Genomic DNA, 17,875 nt, shown 5'->3' on the forward strand with positions numbered 1-17,875 from the left:
AGAGTCTTCCCTAGACCTTCCACAAAAACCCAACAAAACAAACCAACCAACAAAACAAAAAACCCCCAAACCAAAAACAACCCCCTCCCCCCAAAAAAAAACCCCACCACCAACCAACCAACCAAAAAAAAACCACCCAAAACGAAAAACAAGCATTTTCCCATTGTGAGATTACACTTTACCTGAGATTTTGTTAACGCTGAAAACAATCCAAACCAACAAAAACTTTGAAAAGCAGTTTTCCTATTTTCCCCATTTGTAACTCCTTAGAACAAAATTAACTTCAACAATGAATAAAATCCTAAATATTGCCTGCTCAGTGAGTGAACTTGCAAACAGATTTTTTTTTCCATTTCTAATCCTTTGATTTGTTCCAGTAGCTGAAATAAATCCTTTTTTATTAAGCTATGATTATGCAGTATACAACTCTCCACTACCATTAGCACATTAACTAAGACTTTCTTTTCTCTACTAGACATTGGTGCTATCCTTTAGTGCCATTCTCTATCTGTTGCTCAGTGTTGTATGAACTTTTGACACCTGGACCATTTCTCAGTTCTCCTACTCCTCATCAACAATTCCTGCTTCATATGACCATCACTCAGCAGCCCACACATTTCCTAGGTTTTTTTTAAAATGTGGTTCCTTGACTTTTTTTTTTTTTTTTTTGTATCAGTCTTTAAAACCACTTTTGCTTTTTCTCTAGAAAGACTATTTTACACTGATTGATGAAAAGGTGTGGAAGAGTTAGTAAGCTTACAGGTTACCAAAATTTGCCAAGGTTTCTTTCTTTTGGATTTTTTTTTCATATATTATGCAGGAGTTTTTGTTTGTTTTTTTTTTTCTTTCTTGGTGGAGGGGGGATGGGGCTTTACATAGCAGTATCAAAGACATCGAAGTCCTTTACTACTCATTAATATTTGATTAAAGGACATAGCCTTGAAGGGCTGCTAGGTAGGATAACTTCTAGGATTAGGCATCATCTCACTCCTACAAAATTATGCTAGGCTAGGCTTGCATCGGGGTCTCAAGGCTACACATCAGTGTTGGTTACTGAAACTTGGTTCCTCTCACAGTCATGAATTTGGCACATCTCAAAGATTCCTTGTAAGAACAGATGAAAAGAAATGCATTTGATCTGGCAACAAATTTTTTTGATGTTTGGATTGTTCACCAAAATGTAATACGTTTTTACAGATAGATCAAGCACTGAACAAGAATGCTAAAGATCCTATAATAAGTAAGTTTTCTGACACTATTGCTCCTATATCTTGATCACTCATGAATCTAAGTATTGTTTCGAGTAATACAATGCACTTTCTCTCATCTTCATTGTTTTTCTTTGTCTTGGTTTGAAGATAAGCTCAAAACTTTGTTTTATGCTGGTGTGATATCTCATCTGAAAAAACACCATGTTCAGAGCTTCCATTTGCTTCCTTTGTTAAATGTTACATAGGAATAGTAAAGTCTATAATTATGAACACCTTGTAAATACTGTCTAGCCACATCTGGGTGGATCAACCATCAAACAATAAATTAATAAAATATAGAGCAGTGCATCAACATTAAAAAAAGAGAAGAAACTGAGATGGACTCCTCTGAAGGAACTGACAGTTAACAAATATCATGGACAAAAAGGCAAGAGGATCAGATGAAGTACTTGGTTTATACACTCACTTTGAAAAAAAAAAAAAACAACAAAAAACTTCATTTCCTTTAAGTCTTATGATAATAATTTTTAACCTGAGAGGTTCACAGAAACTTGAAGTCACCTTTCTGCATGAAGATCCTAAATTGACACTAATACCAAATTCTTTCAATTCCCTACTCCCTACCAGAATGCGCAAGCATTGTCAGATGCCAGGAGACTGATTTACAAGGAATACTAAACGATTGGTCTGTATTAGTTTTAGTGCATGTCTGTGCCAAGAGACTTGGAAACCATCCGAAAAGTATCCTGATAGATTTCAGAAGTCTAACTCCACTTGTCTCTAGCAACACCAACTGTAATTTAATTTCAGTAAAGTCATGCTGCAGATTTCTAGTAAATAATTCAAGTGCAGGAAAACTACTAATATAAGAAAGCATCCAGTGGCAGGTAGCCATAGCTTAAATCCAGGCAGGATACACAGGTATAGGCTGATGATCAAGGAAATTATTTATGACAGTTATATGGGAAATAAAATCTCTGAATAGCACACAGAGGCTTTGAAGTGGTCAGCAACCTCTGTCCAGCCAGAAAAGATCAGATAATAGATTTCTAGTAACAAACTTCTGGTATCTCTAAAAACACTTTAGCCCTTGCCTGTCTATCCACCTAAAGTCTTCTTTTCGAAAGAGCGTTTGTTACCTACGTAAGTAACAGGAAATAACTACAAGATCACAATTTCATTATACTAGCAAAACATTTTATATTATGAAACTGCTACTGTCAATGCATCCTAAAACACTTATCCTTAAAAATATTTGGGTGTTTCATTATCATTTCAGTATCTTAGCTATGCTTAAATGTGAAAAGCTATAAAATTCAAAAGACACTTAACTGAACCAAAGGATCATCTTAGCTGAGATGCATTTCTTTTTAACAGTAAATGAAATTTTCCTCTTTTCTGATTATTTTCTTTATTTATTTTATATTTTTTATTTTATATTTATTTATATTTTCTATATTTATTTCTTTCAAAGAGGAAGGATTTTAGGAACAATTCAATACACTTCATCTTTATTGACATACACTGGACATTTTTTGTTTGCTTTTTGTACTAAAGATCTGGTCTAGTCATGCAGCTGAAGATCTAAGATTTGCTTTTGTATTACATAGAAATGTAAAGGTTGTACATATATAACACATTGTGGGGTCTGGTGCTCAAATTGTACCTCTAAATAGATTAGATAACTCTTCCACAATTACAGAAATATTACTTCCAAATCACTTATCATATTTGCTTCACTACAAAAATTACAATTCCATGGTAAACAAGAAAGGAGGTCCAAAAGAGATGAAAACCACAGAAATCATGAATAAAATTTAAGTCCTCCATTCTGGGTTATAACTTATTTGAATTCTTCCAAACATGTGGCTCCCATATGAAACTAGGAGCAAAATGATTCTGCAATTCCATCTACTGAATGTTATTTCCACTGTGCAGAGTCCTGGAAATTGCCTGGGCAGAGGAAAAGGTCTGAATTTACATAAATGGGTTTCTGTTTTGCATTGCACACTACCTTCCTGTCATTTAAGTTCTAACTAGGCAAAACAGAAGCAGAAGAGGGAACTATAAAATGCAATCATTTAACCTCTTATTTCTTAATAATGGCCCACATAAGACCATCTGTTGTGTAATACCACGTAAGCAGTGATGTGACAGAGCAAAAGTCAGCACAGGGGCAAGGAGCAGGGATTCCAGTGAGTGATACCCAGACAGCAAAAACCACCCCAAACCAGAAACAGCCTAGCAACAATAAGAGAGTGATACAAAAAGCAAGGGCCATGTCAACTATGACAGCAAGAAAAGGGCAAAGGAGGTACCAATATGCTGCTTCCAGTCTGCAAAAGGTGAACAGGAGATGTTGGCTCATCACAGATCAAAGGACCACAGACAGGATCTTAAAGCATTCAAACATCTGCCTCCAGCTCAGCTTTTAGTCATACTATCTGCAGCTAGCAGTGGCTCCTTCGACATTGCTAAATCCATTTGCCACAGGGTAGAAGTTTTGTTACAGCTTTGGATGGAGCTGGATGTGATTTGGGCTCTTAAGAAAAGACAGTGTGATGCCTGAAAAGCATGAAGACCTTTGGGACTGAGGAAATGGCTGTGTTAATGGAAGCACAGGTCATAAATCAATGGAAGTGTTTTTTTTTTTTTTTTTTGGTTTTTTTTTTTTTTTTTTTTTTTTTTTTTTTAAACTTGGTATTCAGTATTCATTAGATCATATTTATAATACTCTGCCCGGTTTTGGGATTCCAAGGAAATTGATGTGACAAGGTGAGTTCAGCAGAGGGTCCCCAGGACAGTCAGAGCTGGACCACTTACCCTGTCAGGGGGAGAGATGGAAGGCAGTACCTGCTCCATCCTGCAGCAGGGATGGCTTTGGGGGCATCTAACTGTGATCCCCCCAGTGCCAGCAGGGAGGTTATGGAGGAGATGGAGCCAGGCTCTGCACAGCTGTGCCTGGGGAGAGGAGGATGGACAATGGGCATAACCAGAGACAAGAGATACCCAGACTGCATTTGATAAGTGATGATTCCACCATGAAGACAGTCTGGCAGTGGGACAGGCAGCCCAGGGAAGCTCTGCAATCTCCATCCTTGGAGACTCAACTGGACATCGCCCTGGGCAACCATGTTTGCTCAGACCTTGGACCTCAGAGGTGGCTCTGCTGTGAGCAGGAGTTGGACAAGAGAACTCTTCATAAAAACAACTTCTAAGTCTAACAAAGGGATGCTCACAGACCTGCAAGGATATTTGGACCTTTGTGGGTCTGGGTAAATCCTTGTGGGATAAGGCCATTCAGAGTATTTAAGATGAAACACATTTCCATGACATCAGCATATATTGCGCAAAATCAGCAATAAGACAAGGAGGTGCAAGAGACTGGAGAACACGACTTAGGGTTAAAATGTACTAAGAGGCAGAAAAGAAAGGAAAAAAAACCCCTATTTCATGAAAGAATATCAAATCTTAAACCACAAGATTACAAGAGGAACATAAGGGAGAAGAGAAATCCCAAGAACAGAGAAGTAAAAGAATGGATCATAAAAGAGCAAAAACATTTCAGAAAGAGAACAGAAGAGTTTTTCCCATCTCTGCATGTGGATTTACCCTTGGAATATGAGTTGTTATGGCAACAACACTCCCCAGGACTTTTGCCAAGGAGTGGCATATCAACCTCCACATTATGCCTCTAGGGCAGGTCTCCAGCTGCTATTTCAGAGGAGTAAGTGTTTAAGAAACTTCTTAACCAGAAGTTAAGAAAGCAAGTAAATGTTCATTCCTCTAAGTACTAAAAGGAAACCACGCCTACAGCAACAGTAAGAATCTTGTTTGTTAACTGAAAAAGTAAATCATAAAAATAATAATAAAAAAAAAATCCAAAACAAAAACTCGGCAGAATTAATGAATATATTTAAAATAAATCAGGCTAAGTATAAGGCAGTAATGCCAGGGCAAAAAAGAAAACTTTGATGGGAAGAAATATGTGTAGATCTGATAGTAGAAGGATAATGAATAATTCCGTCTTATCCTCCAAATAAAACTGAGGTTTTAAAAAATGAATGCTTGAATTTTTCAGCATTTTTAGAAAACCTAGATGACATTATGCAAGTTTAGACTGAATACAAAATAAAATAATTATTTTAATTTCTCAAAATTAAATAAATGTAAAAGAAAGAAAAATTATTACTCTTTACAACTGTAAAATGCCAATGCACTCACAAAAATCATCTATTCATCTTCCTCTGGTATAATTGGAGCAGAGGAAGGGGAAAATCCAATTAAAATAAATGTAATGGGGTTGAGATTAGGATTAGGAGAAAGGCAGAGCAGGCTCAAAATTTTAAAGGGTGTAAAGAAAACTTCTCTCCATTCCTTTACAACTTTACTATTTCTAAGTATTAGAACATCTGACTTTCATATGGACTACAACCTGGGTACCCAGTTTCACAGTGTTCTGTAACTGATTTATTACCACATAAACAGTTACAAATTCCTAATTTTGTCTTAATGAAATCTAAAAAAATTACGAATGGAAAACTATCTCTCTTGACTAGCTTTTGTTACACCACTTGAAATGCTAAATTGGTTGACAATGTTGGTAAATCAAACTTACCAGGGTAGAGTAAGCATATCAAAGTGACATCAGCTGCCTTTACTAGACATAGGGATTTTTCCAAGCCAAGTTACTTTCTCTCAAGCCATGCTGCTGTAATATTGTCAGGATTGAGCTGCTGCCTAACCCATAAAATCAACCAGTCTGCTGGGATTATTCTGGTTCTGGCTGGTAGCCTGCCATTTGAAAGCAATAGTTAAAATCTGACCAGTTTATGTGTACATGGACCTATTCCCTTAACAAACATTTTAATTAAAATTTTTAAATACATACTAAAGAAAAATGCATTCGCACTTCACGAAGTATTTATACAGACAGTCATTTGCAGAACAGAAACCCCAGTTCTCCTCAACCCCATTTCCTTGCTATCCTAAAGATCCTTTGAAATATGTTTTCCAGTCTAACCCTTCATTTTGAAGAGCAATCTGACCACCAGGCTACTGTGCATGCATTAAAATAAAAGGGAAAAAATACAGCTCTCCGTAAAAGTGAGTGTTGACAAAATTTAAAGTAATGCCTCAATATTAAAACAACACAAATTTTCCAATTTGCAACCCAGGTGCACACTTGAAAAATAACATCATGCTAGAGAGAGATGGCAGAGGGGGAAGATGATTCACAACTGAAATAAAACAGGTTTGACAATTACCCATTGAAATTTCAGCTGCAATTAAAAAAAAAAACCCTTCAATATCAAACTTCCTGCTAGAGTTTGTAGGCATGAAAATAATATTTATACAATATTTCATTATGAACGTTAGATCATTAGATGAGTGTTAGTATCTTTGTGAGGCGACTAAAACACACTGAACAGTTATAAACCATTTCCAGTTTTCAGAGTTTTCCCTTTTAACATTCCCAAAGTACACGATTATTTCCAGATCTGTTCTATTTCTGACCCAAAGGTAATGGTTAATTAAAAGGAATATGTTACTGGTCTTTGAGTAGAAAGAAAAGGAGAGACATACTTTTCCAAAACTTCCTTCCAATTTTCCTCTCAATTTACTAAAATCAGCTGACTTGCATTAGTTTCCAAAATTATCTTGTTAGATCAGCTCAATTAAAAATAAGTGTTTATTAACATAGACTAAATTTGAAAACAAATCACTTACATGCAGTAATCACTTGAATGCAGTAAGTGATGTGTATATACAATTCTTCCTGCTAAACTGCAAGTTAAAACCCTGACCAGGAAATCTCTCACTGCATTGACAAACTGGGTCAGGAGTGTTAGAGGATCCATGTAACCATAGGCTTTCAATGCATATAAATTATTATGCCTGTATCTATGCTGTACATGACACCAGTGGCCAACCCCCAGATGTAATTCCTCTTCCTATCTGTTTCAATCTGTGAAAGCCTTTAATTTTAGCTGTAGCTCCCTTTAGCCAGGTCTTGAAACCATTGGGGGAGACTGGGGTCAGAAGCAGGTGACAAAGGCTGGCTTACCTCTAATGTAACACTCGCAGTGGAAAAAAATCACAGCTGAGAACAAACTCATGATGCAGATTTTAGGGACCTCTCAGATGCTGAGTATCTGCTGAACTATCAAGAGGTATATTCAGGAAAAAAATAAATTACATTAGCCAGGAAAAGAGAAGAAACATCTTTGTCTTTGCATTTCTTACTCTTGGCTTTCTCACTTTATGCCAAAGAGGAGGAATACACACATAGGCTCAGGATTCAGCTGGGGGCTCGGGCACACTGCTGGCCATGGACAACAGCAAGTGATGCAACATCTACAAGCTGTGTGCACATCTACATGCACAACCACAGACATATCCACCAGTCAACAGTTTCTGGTTTGTCTTGTTTTTAGAGAACATTAGTACTTAGACACCCACTACAAAAGTAGTATTATTTAGAAAAAACTTTCCCCTCTGTTGATTTTTAAAGGCTGTAAATATGCCTCAGTGTCTTTAAAAGTAACTCCCATCCCAATCCAACAATGCCAAAACTCACATTTTGCTGCTGTTCTTAAACATAAACATATCTATTATAAGCACTTCAGATATTCTTGAGGAAGTATTAATAGCACCAGACTACCTATGAGATCCCTGGATGCTCATCAGGAAATGCATCAGCAAAATGAAAACTACCAGCTATAGAGGGAAAATGAATGAGTTTATTTTAATCTAAATCCAGTCCATGCCTGTGCATGTGTGTGTACACATACACTCAAAGTGGTCCAGACTTCTCTGGGAGAAAAAGGTATAAGAGAGAAAAATGCAATAGAGAGAAACTGAGGTAAAAGAAAATTGTGAAGTGAGTTGCTAGAGAGGAAAAGGAATGATTATAAACAGAAATGTAACCCTTCTTTTAGGATTATTTTAAAATAGATTTGATTTTTTACAAACTTTATTAAATGTTTTCATTTTATTTGTTTCTAAAATTAACTGAAGTTTGTTAGCTGATAATTTGAAAATTCTTTTAGCTTAATTGTCATTGGGGACAAATTAATTTTGAGTATCTATTATGACAATTACATGCAGCTACATTTTCAACTCTAATGCATTTTTAATAACCTTCATCAGCCAGTGATTTGAATTTCAAATTTCCCTCTATGAAGAAGTAAAAATTAGATAGTTTTGTGCTAATTTTCATAATAAATTGTTCTTTATTTACATTGCAAAGCTTGCCTTACTCCAAGAAAACCAAAATGAAAACCTTAAATGAAACTTAGTACTCATAAGACATTATAGTCCACCTCCCTTTATTAAGAGAAAACAAATTACAGAGGCACGCCTGTTGCCCCTCCCTCATACACCCCAACCTGCTGTCTGTACCTGTCTGCTGCCTTTTATAGTGACTGCAGCAGGGTCTATGCCTCTTCCCATTTCCACAGCAGTATGGTAAATATTCCCCAGCAAAACAGACACATAATTCAGAGTGGCTTCAAGGGAAAATGTTGTCATTAGAAAAAAAAAATAAAAATCCACACATAACATATTTTTTTACTAGTGTTATAAACTGCAGTCTAGATAATTAGGTCTTTAACTTTCATCATGAACTTTTATTATTTATGTATCATATATACTTCCTACACTTGAATATGAAATAGAAAATAGATGCACAAAATATTGTAAAAAAAAATACAAATGCATAGTCAAGTGCTGAAGGCTAAGAAAGGAAGACCTCAATACTACTTTGACTGTTAGTTCCATAGGCCTGGTTTACCATTTTCCTGTTGTTTATGGCAGTGGGCCCCACTGTGTCTGATTTATGGCCTTCCTACCCTGTGTATCTTATGACAAATAAATACCTTTATGTTTATTGGCACCTATTCTACACATATTATGATACACATTGTCATAAATATATGATTCATTTGATTTTCCATAACTGTTTTTCACCACGGTCAGAATAAATGATGAATATCATACTGCTAAGTAGAGGCTTTATAAATTTGTTTGACTGTCATAAATTCATAATGTTTTTCTGACTTAATCGTATGACCTGACTTCTCAAAGTTCTTCGTATTGGTCATCACACAAGTGTATTTCACACAGATGGTTTCACAAATATTAGTTTCTTTTACACCTTCCTTGCTTCTGAGACATGTGGACTATATTGGCAGGAAAGAAACAAGGAATTCCACGGTGAAAACAAAAGAAAGTTTAAAAAAAGTCCTTTAAATTTTTGATTTGCATTTAAGATATCCAGATTTTGCTTTTCACTTGCATTAAAACGGGGAGATGGGTAAGTGGAAATCTCCACAGCAAGCCCAGCTGTTTTACATTCTAGCTCAATTCTTTCTTCTTGATTTCCCCCTCAAGGACCAATAAGGACCTGCTTCAGAGACCTCAATTCCAGTCTCTCTCCTCCTAAGTGCCTATCCTCCAGTTTCATTAGGGTCCCTGCTACTGAAACCCTCTCTTCCAAACACATGCTCTTCTTATTTCAGAACTGGCCTCTCCTGGGCCATGTCTGAGAAGTGAGTATCTCCCAGCTGCTGGAACAAATGAGGTAGTGTTATTGGAGAGCAATTTACTTGGATGTAAAAACCTGAACAATCTCTCTTTGCTTTCTGTTTATGTGCACCTGAACTGCTGCACAGATTTTTTTTACCAGATATAGCTGAGCTGAAGTCATAGACCATGTCCATGCTCTTTGCTTGTTTGTTCACCTCCCTCTCATTGTTTCGATTGTTATCTCTGCACCAGTCTCCCTGGCTTTCTGCAGTCAATTAAAATGGATTTATTACTTTTAGTAATATCTATTTTCTTCAAAATCTCCCTGTCCCATTCTCTGCTTCAGTATTTCTCATAGCAATTCTTTGAGCAGCCAGCTTTCCATTGACCTTGGTGTTTCTCACAGCTATCCGAAGGATAAGGTGCTTCAGAGTGTGCCAGAACATTTATTACTTTATTTTTCTCCCATGCTCTAACCTTTGGTCTATTTCTTCTCTTAGGTTTTGATTCAACAATTTTCCTTTCCATGTGACCAAGTGCCAGAGGATATGCATACAGACAACAGCTTCATGATCTCACCTCAAACACCTGTCCCTGAACTAGTCTATAAAAATGATAAGTAGTTCTTACAATGAATACCAGTCTTTAGCCCTGAATGAACTGGGGGAAACATATTCCATTACTCAAGAGAGAAAATTATCTGAATTTCAATCATTTTCAAAGCTTTACAGATTACATGAAACATTTTCGCTGTCAAAGTCAGAAGTGCTTCCAAAGAATATGCACAAAATACAGATTTGCAAGGCTTTGAACTTTGTCAAAACATGGCTAGATTTCCATGGCAAAAGCAGAATACACATAACTGACACATAGACCACCACATCCTCTACTCTAAAACAATAATACTAAAGCAGTTCAAAGAAAAGTTCTCCCAAGACTGTTTAAAGAGATACCAGGAAGATTATATTTTTTTTTTCCACCACTGAAATATTCTCAGGAGAGGGCAAGACCAGTTTGACACAATACATGCAGGACAGAGATATACAAAGAGCTGTAGTAGTGACTTTAGTGACATAAATTTCCCAGTTCACAGAAAGGTCTGTGTTGGATGGAAACCCTGGAGATCGTCTGGTCCACCCTGAAGACAGGCTCTTCAATTAGGTTACAAAGGACCTTGCCAAGCTAGGCCTTCAAGATTTCCAGTGAGGAAATACTGACCTCTCTGCTTAGCCTGCTCTCACGTTTAGCTGTTCTAAACTTCAGCTGGCTATTCTTTCTTATTCTTTGCATCAAGCCAATTTCCCCTGAAGCAACCTCTGCCCATTGCCTCTTGTCTCCGTGAGAACACCTCAGCCACCTTACCAAAATTGGAAGGCTGTGATTTGTTGCCCCCAGGCCTTCTTTCCTCACTAGTTCAAACCTAGTTCCTTTAGTCTTGCCTCATCTTCTCCAACCTCCAACTTCCTCACTGACACTCTGGAGTTTTTTCCCGTCTTGAACAGAGCAGTGAGGGGACCAGAATTAGACACAATATTGCAGGTCTGGCTCAGGTGAAGCATTTCTTATTTAGCTTTCTAGAGGTCATGAAGCCTCCAGTCCTGGAGTTGTTCAATACACAACTGGACATGGCCAAGTGATCTCACTGATGCTGTTTTGAGCAGGGGATTGAACTAGATGGGCTCCAGAGGTCCTGAATTTTTCCGTGGTACAATGACATTTTGGAAGTTTTACATATTTTTTTTTTTTTTCTCCTCCTGCTGAAATGCTTAAATACTGCTCCCCTATCCAGTATTATTTTTTTTCCCAAGTAAAAGGTTTGGTCTTCCATCTTCTTTTAATACTTAACATAATGGGAATATATTCTTCTATTTAAATAACTGATTTGTAGGAGCAGAGTGTCCCTTTTGCTGCCAAACTATACACAAACTCAACTACTAAAGTGTACATGCATATTCATATAGGAACCACAACTAACAGGTCTTGGTGTTGCTTTGTGTTATGAGTAACAACTATCTTTAATTTTCCTGTTATTTCCCTCCTTGATACTTAGATTCAGCCACTGATGCCACTTTTGAGCAATTCAACACCACACCTTGACACTGTTTCGTTATTTAACCTGTGAATTTCCACTTCAAAATAATGCCTTGTGACTTAAAAGTTTAGATGGACGAATGTATAAAGGAAGTAACTCATAGGATCACTTATGCATTTTAGGTCCATATTTTTAGGACTTCAAAGTCCTGTCAGCATGTCCACCTTGTAGAATTCTTCATTATATTGTTAAGGAAAGAAGATTATTGCCTTGATACAATCTTTGTCGAAAAAGATTTTGTTTTATTAGTTTGTATGCTGCCCTTTGATGTGCTCAGACTCTATTAACAGCTTTATTACCAGCACAGCTCCAATTATTCCTGCAATTTGCTTTCTGGTACATCTAATGCTTGCTTTGAACAACCATGTTGTTCAAATACGTCTATATTTTAAGAAGCATCTGATAATTATTGCAAATCTTTTTGTTTGGTGACAGAACTGTAGCTATTTTACTAACAGTTATTCATTTAAATAGGTTTCATTTTAATTTCGTTGGCTGAGTAATAGCAGCCTATGTAAGCAATGTCCTTCATAACCTTCCCATACCAGCCACATGATTTTGCTACAAGATATTACTTGAAAGGGATGTAAACAAATATTTGAAGATAATTACATGTCAAAATGAGAAAAAATAAGGATACAGTTTTCAGGAAGGTTTAGTTATCTCTGCTTTGGAAGACTTGGCAAAATAGGGATAAAAAACCACACAAAATACATTTGGACATCTCTTTCAACCTAGAAGAGCAAAGACTCACCAAAAAAAATCTTAGATTTGTAATTATTTGCAGATAAAACCTTGAAATATATTACTCAAAACTAACAGTCACACACATACACTCATTTGGTTCATTGGAAAATACTACATTGAGATCACTATTTTGAATTTTTTGAAAGAAGCTCTGGGGGTATGAAAAAAATCATACTTAATAAGGGGAGAAGAGGGAAAGGAAAAAGTGTTTTAAATCCTGGATGGTTTTCAAAGCAAAAAACATCTGTGAATGTGACCAGATCTTCATGAAGTATTCCTATTTAGCTTCCCTCAAATATGATTTTTTTAGTGAATCTAAACAGATGAGAAAATAAGGATTTATTGAGGAATCATAGATTGGCTAACAAACAGTAGAAGCAGAATGGTCCGCAGAGAAAAACAGGCAGGTTTTAATTTGAGATTTTGAAAAGCAGACAGCCTAACAATTATACCAAGAAAAAGACTGCTAAAGGGGAATTCAAATAATATTTAAATTTAGATGTAAATCAAGTGTTTTAATCACAAAAAGCACAAGAATTAGACCTAACACTTACATTTTGGTGGCTGTCCACCTTTATTTTTAAGAACACATTTGCAGCTGAGAAACAATGCAAGATCATGAATAAATAATAGTAATACATCAGATTATAGAAGCCCATAAGGAAATGTGAACAACCTCTGCTTTGTAGTGAACATGAGCAACATAAGAATCTGAAATTTCCCACAGTAAAGCAGAACTCTTGGACTTAACTAGAATAGACAGTAGGCTACTTCACATTTCTTAGCCATAAGAATCTTTATTTAGGCAACTTGGCAATGGCTAGAGAACATGAAGGAAAACAACAAACCAGAAAAACCCAAAGGCAACTAAGCGGAAACAATGAGAGAGAAGTTCTAATGATTATGATTATGATAATGCTACCATATATAAGTATTTTTATTTTTCATTTCAGGGCTGTAATTACATTTGAGAATTGTGGGAGCTAGCACATATACGACCGTGGCAAAATTCAGTGGTTTTCAAAGTTACCAGGAATTCATTTATCCTGAATAAGCACCTCATGGTTTAAGGTCATCTCAATTAGAGACTAGGAACTGTGCTCTAAAGAATAAATATCTTACTGTTCCTGTATACTGTGTGTTACTGCACAAAGAGAACCTATCCCCTCCTTCCTCTTACCAAACAGAACTACCTGGGTGTGCATTTGTGCCCACATGTGCCAAAAAGTGCTCAAGAAGCTGCTGCAGCTTACACAAGAATTTGCCATAAATCACTGGGATTGCATTCCACAAGTTTTTTCAGTACAATCAAGCTGTGAAATAAAATTGTAAGGTATCTACCATTGTGTGGCCCTGGTCACAAATTTAATCCCATAAACTACAGTTAGAAGGCTACTGCTGTTGTTTTTCTTGGTTATTATCTATTTTTGTGGATACATTATATAATGTGCTTAACACCATCTGTCCCATATACATCTTTGACTATCAGAAGTCATTGCTAAAATGTTTTGCAATTTATTTCCTTTTGCATTTGCAGATTTATATAAAGCACATCATAATCGAACATAATGACAGGAAAAACAAATAACATAAAAATCTTATCCTACTTTAATCTTGCTAACTTAAAACTCAAAACCTTAGGGATAGCTGCTGTTTATGCAATCTTAACAGAACAATCTCTCATATTGGGGGGATTAAATAAGTAAGTTTTGATCTCAGTGCCAGATGTCAGCTATTTATTTATTTGAAGGGTAAGCACAGTAGTACTGACAGATTCAAGCTTGTCTTGCTCCAAGACAGCTCTATCTTGTCAGGGACAGACCCAACTCCCAACACTTCATGTGAGGGCTGTTTAACTCATAAGTGAAGAGGAAGCATGCAGGAATGGAACTGAAAATTTTACAAGGAATGGTAGAATCCTTATTTGTTGATTCTCATTTTGGTATTTTTGGACTACCATTAGTAATTCAGCTACATTATCCTTAAGTGGCATTTGGGCTCTTGAGTCAGTCAGTTGTCTGTGTAGCTGGGCCTAAAGTACCTGTGATCCCGTTTATAACACACAGATATGTCTACAGAATCCCCCCTCACATACCCACACCACAGCGTGTCACTTTTCTCCACAGCACACCCCAATGCAAAAGTGCTTATTCTACTCTCTTTCTTGCACATTTCCTTAATCCTCTGGGGTCTTTAGCAACATTTTTGATCCTGATGGGTCAGAATCTGCTCTGGTTAGTTGCTCCTCAAACTCTACTTTGCTCTTTCTAATTCTGCTTTAACAATTAATTGGCCAACAGTGTAATGTTTTTTCTAGGTCGTTTAGATACACTCTAAGTTTGAACATTTGATCTCTTATTTCTAGTAATCTTCATGTTGCTGCTTAACCATGTTGACTTGCTGTAATGCTCCTGGAAAGCCTCTTCTAATGGGTTACAGCCACTGGTACTGCCTGAGCAGTATGTCTCCAAAGCATGAAAAATTCACTTTTTATATACTTTAGATCTTCCATTACAGAAATAAGAAATCTTGTTTATTTATGCTCTCTTTTAAGTTGGTAAAGCTGTGGTGCCTGCTTTTTTGTTTTTTTCTGCCTGTGCAGGGGTGGCTACCAAAAACATACCTATCCTGGCATGGATGCAGGGCTATTGCCATTTTATCCCCTCTTTGGAGGGAGCAATGGGAGTCAACACAGCTGCACAACCTCCAAAATGAATGTTCAAGGGAAAACAGAACAGCTAAGCTATAAACTTACCTGTGCAAGAGGGCAACGATCTGAATTTACAGTAATGAGAAGTTTTAATTTGATACCAGAAACTGCAAGGAAGAGATGAGGTCACGTTTTGGCTAATGAATCTAATATGCACTGTTGCTGTTAGGAGGCACTCGTCTAGGACTAATGCCATTACTTTTATTTATAGTAAGAAAATTAGCAGAGAAAAAAAACAACACCAAAGCAATGCACAACAGCAATTTACAGAATAGCAAATAAAACCATACACAGTCTGGGTACTCAGAGGGAAGGAGAATCAATGTTCTAAAAAGAACAGCATTTTTACTCATTAACGACTATTTATATAACATATATAAACCAGAAAAATCTTTTTTGTTTAATTATCTTAGCTTTGTGTTATAAATTCTGGGTTTTTTTCCTTTGTTTAGCCCCTTCTATAAATCATGTTTCCCAGTACACAAGTTTATTACATAAGTATAAGAGATATATAGTCATCTTGGTAAATTACTTTAAAGGGGAATTTCATTTAAGCCTCATTTCAAGCTCAAACATAGGAGAGTAGAAACCTTGATGAGTTACTTATACTGGGGTACTGTTTGTGATCCTGAATATTGATTTGAACACAGGTAAATCAAAGACAATAATTTTTGGTATATTTCCACTTGAGCTGTAAAATTTTCTGTATCTCTGTATGAAGAAAGCTAAAAAAAAATTGCACATTACAGTCTAACTCTGTGCTACTCCTAGGCCTTCTCCCAAGGTAACCTAGACTGATCTGAAAGTCTGAAGGACATAAGCTGCTAGAGAAACAGTGCATTCTGAGTACTCCTCTACACCAGCCTCTTCTAATACTTACAAAGAAAGTTGTATAGGAAAAAGGATCTCAGGATTGATATATATAGTCTTATATGAATATTAGCAAGTAAACAGAGCCTTTTGTCTCTTTATACATGTTGTCCTTTCATAAGGAGTCAGGCTTGCAACTTATATTTTAATCTTTCTTTAGAAATACCAAGTCTCAGTTCTTCAATATTTAATATTTTTTTCATTGATTCTTAGTGTTCAGAGTTAATCTTCAACTTTTCACACCATATGCTCTCTTTAGATTTTGTGAGTAAGAAAGGAAATGGAGGATTTCAAGACAAGGCTAATAGTTCACACTGACTAGAGATAAATATGCACTTTGAACAACTTCAAAATATAATGAACCAATAAACAGCTTTAGATAAAAAAGAAAAAAAATCAGGGTATTTTCATCCAATACCAGCAAATAACTATATTTGATCCTATATCAACCTGCACTGTTCCCTTAATAGCCATGCTCGATGACTATTCACAACTCATGCACATCTACTTCACCACTATTTTATTTATCAGAATGGAGGCAGTTGAGGAGAATAATCACTAGGAAATAATAAAATATCATTGGGAAAAAAATCAAGCCAGAGAATAAGATTCTGGGTTTCTATTTTGTGATAATATACCTTCAGAAATGATTTCATGGCTTTATTTGAAAAACGGATATAATCCAAGCGAATTTATACACTTCCTCTTTCTCTACAGCCAGAAACACATTATCTTTTTAAATAGGAGAGAGTATCCATTTCTTTCTCTTTTCTTCCTATACTCACAGAGGGGAATAAGGGGAAAAAACCAGATGGCAAAGAGTAACACCCCTCTTTTCCATTTGCAAAGGGTGACTCTTCCATCAATACTACAATATGCAGCTGCATTGGTATCTACGCTACTTTCTTAGCTTCTCAAACAATTCCTGCATTTCATATTATTTTTTCTACAATGATGACAGTAGACAAGCAACATAGAAAGTCCTTCTGAGTCCTTTTAACGTATTAAGTATTCTACAGGCATAAAAGTTTCAAAAAAGAATTAAATGATAACAACATAAAAAGTTCCCCAAAGCCCTGCAAAAGAATAGTGGCCACATCAGAAACCCACGTTGGAGCAGGCTCCTGGCCTGTGGACACATGGAGAGAAGCTCATGCTAGGGAACGTTTGCTGGCAGAACTTGTGTCCCCACAGGTGACCCATGGTAGAGCAGCCTGGCTACTGGAACTTGAAGGCCAATTTGTAGCTTTATGATAAAAAACATGACACTTGCCTTCAAGAGATCTATGCTTATGTTCACATTTTTTCACTGCTTGCTGCGTGGCCCTTGATTAAATCATATTTGTGTTTCAGCTTGACAGGTTTAATGGAATATCCAACATTGATATGTCATAAAGCTAACAGTGACTTGATGGAAGACAACAGTACAAACACACATCCCCACCCTGTTTAGGATTAGGCAACATGAAGTCTACTCACAGACTGATAACAGTAACTCATGTTCAAATATCTTGTTTCCCATCACAGAAGTGTGAGTGATAGAGAAAGCAGGGAGTATCTCATTCAGTGAGTCCTGACTATTTATTGCTAAAAGTCCTTTTTTGTTCAAAGGGCTTGTAAATCTTGAGTTCTGGGGAAAACCTTACTCATTTGAAGAGGGTCACCATTATAACTGAGGCATTTAGCATTTTCATAATTTGGTTAGTATTAGCTAAC

At 36.4% G+C, this 17,875-nt stretch overlaps 1 protein-coding gene across 1 annotated transcript in view; it reads right to left on the minus strand.

Moving 5' to 3' along the window:
• The window catches only part of DOK6 (docking protein 6), a 244,943-nt gene that overhangs the window by 131,765 nt on the left and 95,303 nt on the right, over positions 1–17,875 (minus strand). The window lies entirely within an intron of this gene.

The sequence above is a fragment of the Sylvia atricapilla genome, chromosome 1, assembly GCF_009819655.1.
Source record: "Sylvia atricapilla isolate bSylAtr1 chromosome 1, bSylAtr1.pri, whole genome shotgun sequence".
Taxonomy (NCBI): Eukaryota; Metazoa; Chordata; class Aves; order Passeriformes; family Sylviidae; genus Sylvia; species Sylvia atricapilla.